The sequence below is a fragment of the Episyrphus balteatus genome, chromosome 2 (genome assembly GCF_945859705.1).
Source record: "Episyrphus balteatus chromosome 2, idEpiBalt1.1, whole genome shotgun sequence".
Classification (NCBI taxonomy): Eukaryota; Metazoa; Arthropoda; class Insecta; order Diptera; family Syrphidae; genus Episyrphus; species Episyrphus balteatus.
The window spans coordinates 41,055,638-41,067,274 of NC_079135.1; the positions used below are offsets into that span (position 1 = coordinate 41,055,638).

The 11,637-nt window shown below is 30.8% G+C and overlaps 1 protein-coding gene across 2 annotated transcripts in view; it reads left to right on the forward strand.

Annotated features, from left to right (window-relative positions):
- LOC129912716 (biogenesis of lysosome-related organelles complex 1 subunit 4) overlaps positions 1-6,780 on the forward strand; it is a 92,823-nt gene extending 86,043 nt beyond the window's left edge. For both annotated transcript variants that reach the window (XR_008771886.1, XM_055991089.1), the window contains one exon: positions 6,669-6,780. The gene's annotated coding sequence lies outside the window, so the exon portion shown is untranslated. The remainder of the gene's footprint in view (positions 1-6,668) is intronic.
- The last annotated feature ends 4,857 nt before the right edge of the window (positions 6,781-11,637 follow it).

Here is an 11,637-nt window from a genome sequence, read left to right on the forward strand (position 1 = left end):
TTAAGAAAGTCTCCATGGATTGAATAGAGAGACCATTGTCGTTGGTTTTATAGTCTTCGGTATAATATACAAATGTATTGGTGCAACCTGTCAATGCGTTTACCAGTGTCATTTAATTTAGTGATACGATTTTGAATAAATTTTTAATTTGCCAACTAAATAAAAATAATATAACAATCTCTTGTGGTTTTCGTTTTTAATGTTTTTTTGCAGTTCATTTTCAGAACAAGGGGGACGACATAAGAAAATAAGCGATAAAGCCACAAACACATGTCCCCTGTGTGTCACATGTGAAACAAGCCATGAGGTGACCATAACATTTTTTTTTTTTTTTTTTTGATTTTTAAGAAGTTGACATTGGAAAGTTCCATGACAATTATTATTGGCATTTTTATAGAAACCTTATATGATATTGAATTTTATGGAAATGAATTATTTTTGGTATGAATTGCTTGTGTGATTTTCTAAGCTGAGAAAAAAAATAAGGAAATGGTTTTCAGTCAAATCCGTTCTCATCAATGACGGATTTGGTTCTCGGAAACAGTAAACAAAAAATCTATATTACTATAGAATCTTTTAAGGAATGATTCAATAGTCATGATAAATATGAAGCCGGCATGACTTTTGCCTCTAATTTTTCACTCATTCTACGATCAATGATCAGCAGAATTTTTAAAATTTCAGATCAGCAAGTTCAACCTTAAATATCTCGACTAACCCATGAATGATAGAATAAGCTTTTATACCAAACTCATTACAGTAGGTACACTAGGGCTGAAAATGAGCAATTCCTTCTACAGGACACGTACAGTACGTTTGGTATAACCGTTGATTTTTAATATTTTTTTTTTCCAAATTAAGTCATTTTTTTTAAATTTTTTTCTTGCCTTCACTCAACCTATACGCTCTAGATTTTTGGTACGTTCCTCCAGTATATCGTTCCTCTCAATGGATGCCAACCCAAAAATCACGTTTCATAGCTTTGTTGTTCATAACAACTCTGGTTTTTCCTAGCTTCGGTTTTTCATAACTTCGGTCTTTCATAACTTCGGTTATTCGTAACTTCGGTTTTTTGTAACTTCGGTCTTTTATAACTTCGGTTATTCGTAACTTTGGTTTTGCATAACTTTGACGCGCGTAACTCTGACGCGCATAACTCTGGTATTCATAACTCCGTTACCATTTCCTTCGATTGGCATACTCTCAACTCCTTTTTTTAATCAGGGTACTTTGAAGAAGTAAATAATTTCTAATTAAGTCTTCAAGCTAAAAAATGTCTCTTACTTAATTAGTGGGTATGAATGAACATAAACTCATCTTGATAAGGTTCCTCGAAGATTTTCTATTGCATGCAAATCCGGGAAAGCTTCGGGCTATTCGATAAATCTTATATTTTTGAACTATCCCATACACTGCTAACTGATTCGAATTGTCTAATTATCTTGTTAAAAGTTATAATAAAATAGTAAATATTGCCTCAAAGCTTGTTGACAAGTTCCCCTAGAGTTACTAGTGTAGGTAACGTTACTAATTTTTGTCAAAGCATTCCTTATGATTAGGAACATACTAACAAATTAACTTAACAGGATTCCGTTACTTTCAAGACAAATAACTCTCAAAATCTAACCACAGGTACAATATCCTAATAAACAATGTGCACAAAAGACTTGCCATACCAAACAATCTGAATATCATCGTAATTGCAAAGCACTTGCCGAAACTTCCTTAATTTGCTGCAACCAATAAAAAAAAGATCCACATACAAAATTTTAGTGTGAATATAGAGAGAAAGAAAACATTTTTTAGCTTGAAATTTGACGATAACGCGATGGATAGAGTGTTATAGTTTTTTTTTTTAATTCTGTTTATTATATATCTTACATTAATAGAAGCAATTAAAACTCTTCATTGTTTTTAATCCGATGATGGCACTGTCAATATTATTTTGAATATCTGAATCCTTGAAGGACATTGATATCCTTCAAAGTTAATAACAAATGGTCACCTTAGCAAAAAAACCTTCCTCAAACAGGAACAACAAAAAAAAGTGATAGTAGTTAGTTTCCGTATCAGTGTGTATGCAGTGCATGTTCCGACAACGTATGCTAAGTCAAAGCTATACGCTAATTTAAAATGTGCAACCATCGGCAGCGACAGCAGCAGCAGCAGGTGAATAACACAGTTATTTGTTTTTTTTTTTTTTTTATATATATTTTTTGATATTTATATAATTTTTTGTTGTTTTGTTTTATTTTGCTTACGTGCTCTGCGCAAGGTGTGTGTGCAGGCAGCAGAGTTACAAGTGGTACATCAGTGAGAGGGTCCGTTCCCCGCCTTGTGTATATCTTTTGATTAAATATAATTTTTTTGTTCGCTTCGGTTTTAGAAGGTCAACGGAAGTAAAGCGAAGCAGCAAAGTAAAAATCTGTCTGAGTTGTTGTTAAGTGAAAGTCGATCTTCGCGTTCGCTTCGGCTTGGGTATAGAAATCGTAACGCATTTCACTTGGCTTTGGTGTCTTCGTCGTCTTCGATGTGCCTGTGCCCCCTTCTTCCGGGCGGCCACGGCCATTATTTGGCTCTCTAATGATGCGATGTTGTCGCCGTTCGTCGCACAGTCACAAAATAAAACAACAACGACACGAAGACTATGATGACGACCCAAGCACAAACTTCAAACTCCAAGACACTCTCTCGATGATGATGGCGATTTCGAAAACAATTAGTTTATCCATTTGTTGCCATTTGCCTTGTAATTGTATCTATACGAAGCTTATGGGGTACAAGATACCAGCCCAGCACTGTATATCTGCAGAAAACTGCAAGCGGGTTACTATACAGTGCTTCTGGTTGGCTTTTGCAACGGTTCCAAATCTCTGTGTTTCTTTCTCTTGGTGTTTCTATTGCCAACTTGCAACAAACCAACAAACTAGATACTCGTACTGGCTGCAGTTGCATTTTGCATTGCATCCGCATGCCACAGTGTTCCAAACGATTATTTTTACAATTGTTTTCCACGCCAACAACTCTACGGGTAAGGCTACAGTTGCAGCTAGAGTACGGGTGTAGTACGAGTATATCTCTTAACTATGAGGATGGGATGTGATGGAGGCGGTAGTGGTGTAGTCGGAGCACCAAGCAAGCAGTAACCCAGCAATAGTGCAATGTGCAATGCAATGAAGTAGAAGAAGAAGAAGAAGCCGCGATTTTTATTCGTTTGCTGTTATTTAGCCTGATAAGTAGGCTGAGTGGCTGTCTGTCTATTTGGCAGACACTGAAGGAGTTTCATTGTGGTTTGTTGTTGTTGTTGTTTTTCATTGCATTGGTTTTTGTTTTGTGTTTCTAATCTGTTTGGCGGATATATCTGGGTTCAATTCACTCAGCAGCAGCAATGGTTGGTAAGGTACATTATGCTTTTGCATTTTCTCCACAAGCACAATTGGCTAAATGATGTTGATTAAGTAGATGCAAAATGGATAACATTAACAGTGGGGTGAAATAAAATTTTACACATAGAAATTAAAGCTTCAAAATAGCAAAAGTGGGTTGAAGATTGGTCATTGCTAGATGAATTCTTTCTGTTAGAAACAACCTGAAAATTGTGAAATTTTGTCTTAAATAGTAAAGGGCTTGTCAAGTTTGCTAACAGTGATTTTTCTTTTTAATTTAATATAACACTGGTCAACAAAATTGAACTTATTTTTAGCATCAAGAAACAAAACAAATTTTTCTAAAGATTTTTGAACTCGAATCTAAAGTCAGAAAATTTTGATTGGCCTCCGTTTTTGAACTATTTCCGTCATAAAATGCCAAAAAACTAACAAATGAGAACTAATTGTCTTCTTCCAAAAACTGTTTAAATCTTTCTGATATCTCTTTTATTGCCCGAAATATCTTAAGTTTAAGCTAATAAGCCAAAAACAAAACTTAACTATATCTAAAGTTTAAGTCACTGGCTAACAAGATCCAAAATGTATTTTTGTGAAGGTTTGAGAGTTGGTGAACTCAAACCTGAAATCAGAAATGTTCTATCAGTCTTCGTTTTTTAAATATTACCGTCATAAAAAAAAAACTTTATTTTGCATTTTCTAACGGTAATATTCCGGTTTATGTAATTTTTCTGATTTCGGATTCGTTTTCAGCACTTCAAAAACCTTCAAAAAAGTATATTTCGGTTCTTGTGGTAAAAACCTTGTTGACCAGTGCAATTTGTTGTCAGAGACGAGAAGTGAATTTTCTTCAATCAACATTAGAATTTACACCAAACATCACCCACTTTATCCATAATTTTCACGAATAATTTCATACCGAATATTTTAAATATTTTGGGTTTGGAAGAAGTGCTTTGAATTTCAAAACAATCTAAATACTCTGATTCAGCTCAAAAAAATAGATAATGATGTCAACTACCACGTTTATCTGATATCTCTGCTAATAAGTTATTTGCCAGTTGTTGTATTTTTCGTATACGATATTTTTCAAGATGTCTGAGTATTTCAGTATTTAACCAAGTCAGTTTTTCTGAAGTTAGGGAAATCTGAAAAAGAGGATCATTCGACACAGCTTAATTCCTTATCTTTTTATGAATTATTTGAGAGGTAAGGGTAAATTCCAGGAATTCTTGTAAATTTTAACTGACAAAAGTTCAGTAGCAAAATTGCATACAAGGAGATAATTGATGAGTATAAAATCAAAAAGTACTTATCGGAAGACTTATATTTACTAGCGTTCTTTTCGGCGCTCAGGTATGTACCGTTTCCTTATCGGAAACTTTGTCAGGGTATGAGAATTGTTCTAAAGTAGAAGAGCAGCATGGTGTATCTGTCTCCATTGTGAAAGGTGCGACGCACAATGGGGCAAATCGACCCAAAAGCTGGCAATAATTAATAAAACCAAATTGCAAATAAACTTAATTTTTTAATATTTTTTAATAGAGTAATATCCATCCTTTAAAAAAATTATTTTAATTTTTTTTTAGTCCTTCCCGTTTTTTCACAACACAGTTTTGTTTAAGCTTAATTAGTAGTCAGCTGAGCCAGAAGTGAAATTGTCGATTTTTCATCGTGATCTTTGAGAACAGTTTTTCATTTTTTTTGTTGATTCATTAAAAATTTAAGTATGCAGCCTTTAATTTCGGGTATGTAAGAGTTATTTAAACAATTTTTTTTTTGTTATATGTAAATATATGTATATGTAAAATTTTAGTGAAGTTCCGTGATCAGTTTTTTCAAAGGGTTATTTTAGAGGTTCTGTGAAATCCATTGATTTTTAAATGTGTTCCGAGTGGGATCGAGTTGTGTTTTATGTGATTTTAAAATGTTTGTGATGTTTATTTTGTGATTCCGTCCAAAAAGCGTGCTCGTTTTGCACCGTTTTTGTGATATGTGAATTTTCGTAACTTTTGAACCTTAACTTTTTTTTTTTTTATTTTTTTCGTTGCTTTAGGAATCTCTTCAAATTCAATTTTTTTTACAAGAACGCAACTTGTAGAAATTATGAAAAGATGTGAGAGTGTTATGATTGAGGATCAGATGGATTTAAAAAAAAAATATCTTCTAAATATGAAAAAAAAGTACCGAAATTAGCCAAGTTAATGAATTCAATAGACTTTTTTCGCATTTTAAATCCGAGTTCAAAACGCGGTGGGTCAAAGCTTCTAGAATCAAACAAAGATTTAATGCAACAAACGAAAATTTTCTCAATACCTCAATTGTTTTTAAAAAGGCAGAAGAATCTGCAAAGAAACGTGCTCGTCCAAAAAAATTGCAGTCTTATCCCCCAGAAGCACCTGCGCTATTCAAACCCAAGCATTCCCGAAGCAAACATTTTTGTTGAAACTAACGTATCTGATGACGAAAGTGATGAATAAACTTATTTTATAATTTTTTTTTAGTTTTTTTTTAATTAAATTTAAAAAAGTCGATGAAAATAAAAACTTTAAATTTAAAAAAAAGATTTTTTTTTAAAATCAGATTTTCTCTACAATAAGGGTAAAGTTGGATAAAAGCATGGATAAAAGTTATGTCAGATAAGAAATTAATATATTATTAAGTATCTTGAGCTTTAAAATAACCTTTCAATCTGAAAAATACTAACATTTTTATTATATCCCAAATAAGTGGGCGTTTTAGTGGGCGTGGCAATTATAGCATTAGATATGGCCTAGTAAAGGTCTCAGAAGCATATATACAAAATTTCAGGTTCCTAGCGCTTACGGTTGATTTAATACCACATTTTAAGGCATTCTGCCCCACTGTGCGACGCCAGTAGGAGGCCCTTCTGCTTCATGTTATAGTATTTTTTGATATTGATTTCTTGCTAAACGGCTTATATTGAACAACTTTTGTCACAATTTTTTCCCAGCCTTGTTAAGAAAACATTTTTTTTAAAGGAGAGATCTTCAAGGATTAGCAACAAATTAATTAACCAGTTTTCTATAGAACTAGAATCTAGACAAAAATCTATTTATGTAGGTATATATTTTTTTATTTTCTTGATTTATTTTTGTTATTTTTTCTTATATGGATTTATTTTTTAAAAAGTACAGTAAACTTTTGTGCACACTGTTGTTCCATCAAAATGATACAAAACCAACTTCGCATCTTAACCCAGAAAGAAAACAAAAAAAAAATCATAGAAAACTATTTTTTTTTCTTTATTTTTATTTTCAGATTTCTGCACAGAAAAACACAACAAAACTGATGAAATGCCACAAAATCGAGGCGAATTATAAAATTGTATATAAAAAAGCAAAAAAAAAAAAAAACAAAACATCCACAACAAGCTCATAGAAACATATAACCAAATGGAGTTTTGAGTGTTTGATGTTCGAAGTTGAAGCTAAAACTGAGGCGAGGTTTTTCGCTGGCGATATGCTATGATGGTAAGCCAGATGAAGAGGACGAATCATATAGCTCGCCAAAAAAATAAAATAAAGAGTGCTAGTCCAGACCAGGCCAGGCCAAGCTAGGCCAAGTCAGGGTTCCAGCCTTAAAGTAATAGTTCGGCAAATTGAAATGAACTCTCTATGCTGATGTTGCCTTACACGGGTTGGGTGTATGCGAATTGGTGGTGCAGTTAGATGTATCAAACAACATGATCATGGTGTATATATGTTGTTACAGCTTGCAGCAGCAGCAGCATCCAGAGTTCGCGGTGATGGAAAAGTTACTCTAACAACTACAACACTCTACAATATAGGAACATTGGTGAGTTCACTAGAAGTGGTGTGGGGTCGGTGGGTCTTAAACTCATTCCAATAGAGCGCGCAAATAGTTTTATTGAGTTTTGTTTTTTTATTTACATTATCTGTCTTTACTATTTGTTAGCTGAAAAAGGGTGTTTCTATTTTTATTTGGAATATTTGGGGGAGGTATCTTATTTAATAGAAGGTCTTAAATCTATGTAAATATAAGATAATAATAATAACAATTTTGCAGTTTTTCACAAAATAACTTTCTAAGGGCCAATTTTTCAATAGTCAGATAAACCTCAGTTAGAGCTTATTCCTAGGAATAAAAGTTTTTTTTATATTGACATTTATTCCTCTGATTGTCTAACTGACGATTGAAAAATCAGGGCTAAATACAACATTTTCGGACAGAAAACGAATTTAGAAAAAAACCATTCAATGCTCTGTGATTTTTACACCTTACATATAAAATTTTTAGTGGCATTTTATAAATATCATATAAAAGATCAGAAACTGATCATAAAAATCAATTGGTTTGATTAATTGATCAGTGATATAAATTTAAGAAATGATTAAAGTTTTCCTATAGAAAAAAAGTTACGTATACACCACAGTGATCCACTTTTAATTTTTGTTATATACACTTAGGGAAAAAACAACTTAAAATCAACGAAAACCACGTTGATTCAACTATTTTTCGGAATGATTTTGCGTTGTGACGAAAATTTTAAAATCAAAGTAGAACATCGTTAGTTTAACGTGATTTACCGTTATAAAACATCTTTAAATCAAAGTTGTTTGAACTTAAAAAAAAAGCATCAATTTATTAAAAAAAAAGAAAAAATGGGCAGCCGCTGGGGATCGAACCTACAACTCTTGGGTTACTAGGCGAATGCTTTACCAACGTGCTATCTCACTGTTGAAAATTAGAGTGATAAAATGCAACAAAAGCTGAAGTCCGACAAAAATAAAAATTTCTTACGTTGTTACAATTTTATTTTGAAGAAGTTTCATGTTAATTTTTTCAACATAAAATCAACGTTGAACATTTTACGTTGCGTTTTTTCCTTCAGTGTATGGATGCCTAAAGTTGTACTGGAGCAAGTCAAAAGAAACTTTCCAATTCTAGTGCCAAAAAGTGTGTAGTGATGGAGAATTTCAAAAAAATGATTAGATATCTCAATTATGTAATAGTTTCATTGTGTCTGCCTCTCTGTCTTTATTTTAAGCTACAGCCTAAACTAATGAATCGATTTGCTTCAAACTTCGAAGTAAAGGGTTTTGGGTGATTCTCAAAAATGGCGAATAAATGACGTCTACTGTCGCACATTTTTCTTTTGAAATATGTTTTTAAATCATTATTGCCTGTACTTACCATAGAAAAATTTCACCGAAAATTAAGAAACATTTTTCAAAAAAATAATTTTGGATTAAAAAAAATATTTTTCTTTTATTTATCTTTTTTTTTAACTGATCAATAAATTTTCGTGAAACTTTATTTAAATATGTGGATTGATAATTTCTTCAGAAAAATTGCACCAATTTTTGTGTAATTTTTTTTTTTTTTTGTTAATTTGTGTTGCCTACATTATAAATAAAAAAAAAAATATTAAAAAAAAGGATTTACAATTTTCAATTAAAAAAAAAACCAAAAATTCTGGTCTATAAAAAAATCTATATTTTATTCGAAAGTATAATCTATTTATCTATTTTTAATTTTAAAAAACAACTTCTAAAAAGGTTTGCTTCTTTTACAAACATACATACTCAAAAAAATAGGGTAAAACCTCTAAAAAGATTAAAAGATTATTTCCTCAACCCATTAGAAACACCCTATTGAATGCAGATGAATCTGCAACTCACCACACTGACGGAGCGGAGCCGGTTTCACAAAAATTTTGCGAAAAATCATAATAATTGTACAAAATAAAACAAAAATTAAGTGTTTTGCTTTCGATACAAGGAGGGGACTAAATATTTATACTTATTTTTTTTTTTGCATCAAGGTAGTTAGAGTATGGCAAGTATACCGTTCACTTTTTATCTTTTATTTTATTTTTTTTTAAACCCTAACGATATAACTTATTTGATTTTTTTCTGTTTTTTTTTTTTGGTTATTATTGTCGGTAGGTTTTATATGTTGTTTGGTCTAACTACTAGTATACCTTTCAAGTGGATCACGAAGAGGTTTATTTCCCGCTTTTATTTTTTCCATAACTGTGTGCGCTTATGGATACCTTGTTGTTGTTTTTGTTGTAGTTGTTGTTGCTGTATGCAACAGCAAAACAAAATAGTACCAATAAAGTATTTATTTAATATTTTTATTGAAGCGAATTATTGAAGTTGAATTTTTTTTTCGTTGGTTTGTTCATTTTTTTCGGTGGACGTTTTCGGACAATTGTATAGAAATATGAGCAGGTAGCACGTACATAGTTTCTTTGTGAAGTTAAATTGCAAGGTGGTCAGGGAGTGTTGTATAGCTGCCGTATTGGAAATAATATCAATCAATTGGCTTTTAGTGGACTTTTTGAGCTGTTTGTATTTTGAATGCTTTGAAAGGTATAAATATTAAAAGTTCAACAGAGTGAGAGGGTGAGGTATTTTGGATAGGTTATTGCAGCGCAATTGGCAAGGTTGAAGAGGTCATTGGCTTAAAAATGGTGCTATACTATATTGGTCTTATCATAGAAGGTAAAGAGAAATCATTTTATATTGAAACACACATTTATTTAGAAAAAATTGTTTTTTAGAGATAAGATGATAATGTTAATGGACTTCCGCATCATAGTTGAAGAGATTATTTGCTATATTGAATTATTGTATAATATTGAAGTTAAGTTAGTTGTAGGACTGTGAAAGTATTTGTGCATTATAATTTTTTTTTTCTGAAATGGTTAAATCGCCTTTAAGAATGTGAACTGGCACCTCTTAAAGATATGCTGCCTAACGTTTTTTTTTAATTACCTACGTTAGTTATTTAAGGACAAAAAAAGAGTTAATTTTAAAAACAAACATGGATAAAATACTACGATTGAGTTCTCTTTATTTTTAAAAAACCTAAAAATTTAAATTAATTTAAAATCGTTCACTATATTAATAAATAATTTTTTGTTTTGGTTGTACCTAATTTGTTCTTTCCTTGATGTTTCGTCATTGAAGAATTGTGATTAATAAAACAATGTCAAAGTAAAAAATAAAAAAAACAGAAAAATTACTCTTAAAATGGTTGAAATTCTCTTTGATAACAAATTCGAGGAAACAGTTTGATGAAAAGAAAAAAAAAAAAATTGTGGTACAAGTTTAAATGGTTGTAAGGTATTCTTTGTTTGAAAAAATAAGTTTTTCAAACTCAGTTGGATCTTTCCGATGAACCGAAATCTCGGCTTGTTTAATTTGTTTTTTCAACGATATTTTTATCTCAAGCTGGTTGCTCTAGCTCTCCAAGTTAAATAAAATGTACGACTGGGTAACAAACACGTACTTGATTTTTTTTAGAAATCTAAATATAAAAAAAATTTTAAAGATAATACCTATAATAACGAAGAAAAAAATAACAAAATAATAAAAAATTATTAAAATTATTTATTATATTGAATGATAAATACCTATATTTTTTGTTTTAAGTTACAATCAAACCTCAAAATAAAGTATGACATCGAACTCCTTGTATAATAAAAATTTCTCAGAAATTTTCTTTGTAAATCGTTTTTTTTTTTTTTTTTTTTTTATTAAACAAAAATATTAATTGAGACATAAAAACAAAATTTCAATGAAATTCATTCATCCGTTTTCAAAAATTGATTTTTCAAAACAAAAAATTGATTTTTTTTTTTTAAATCCAAGTTTTTTTTATTTCATTATTGATACTAAAACAAAGTTTTTGTAAAAAAATTTTCGTTGAAATCAGTTAAGTCGTTTATGATATAATCAGAAATCAAGAAAACGGTCCTATAGCAAATATCGTTAGGTAATATTGTTCCAAAAAAAATAATAAACTTTAGCTCTATCAGATGCAAAAAGCACCAATTTTTTCTGGGTTATTTTACATAAACACCAATTTCGATTTCTTTTTGTGCTTTTTGAGAGTCGTATACATATAAAAAAGCTCCAATATTCTAGTTTTACCAATTTTAATAAAATAAAAGAATTATCATGTAATTTTAAGAAAAAAATCTCAACCACTATTTTACCGATATTTCATTATTTGTTCGTTGGTGCAAACTTCAAAATATGTACATATTTGCAACAAATAATGCTACATTAAATGTTTTTAAAACAAGGACAAATTTCCTGTTAAAAACTATCGTTAATTGAATTAAAGAAAACTTCAACAAATACGATATTACACGGAAAAAAAGACCACCTAAATATAAGCGGATGCCACCTTAAATTAAGCGAATTTCTGCATGGATTTTTGCTAAGATGACTTTCGTCTTAAATTAAACGGA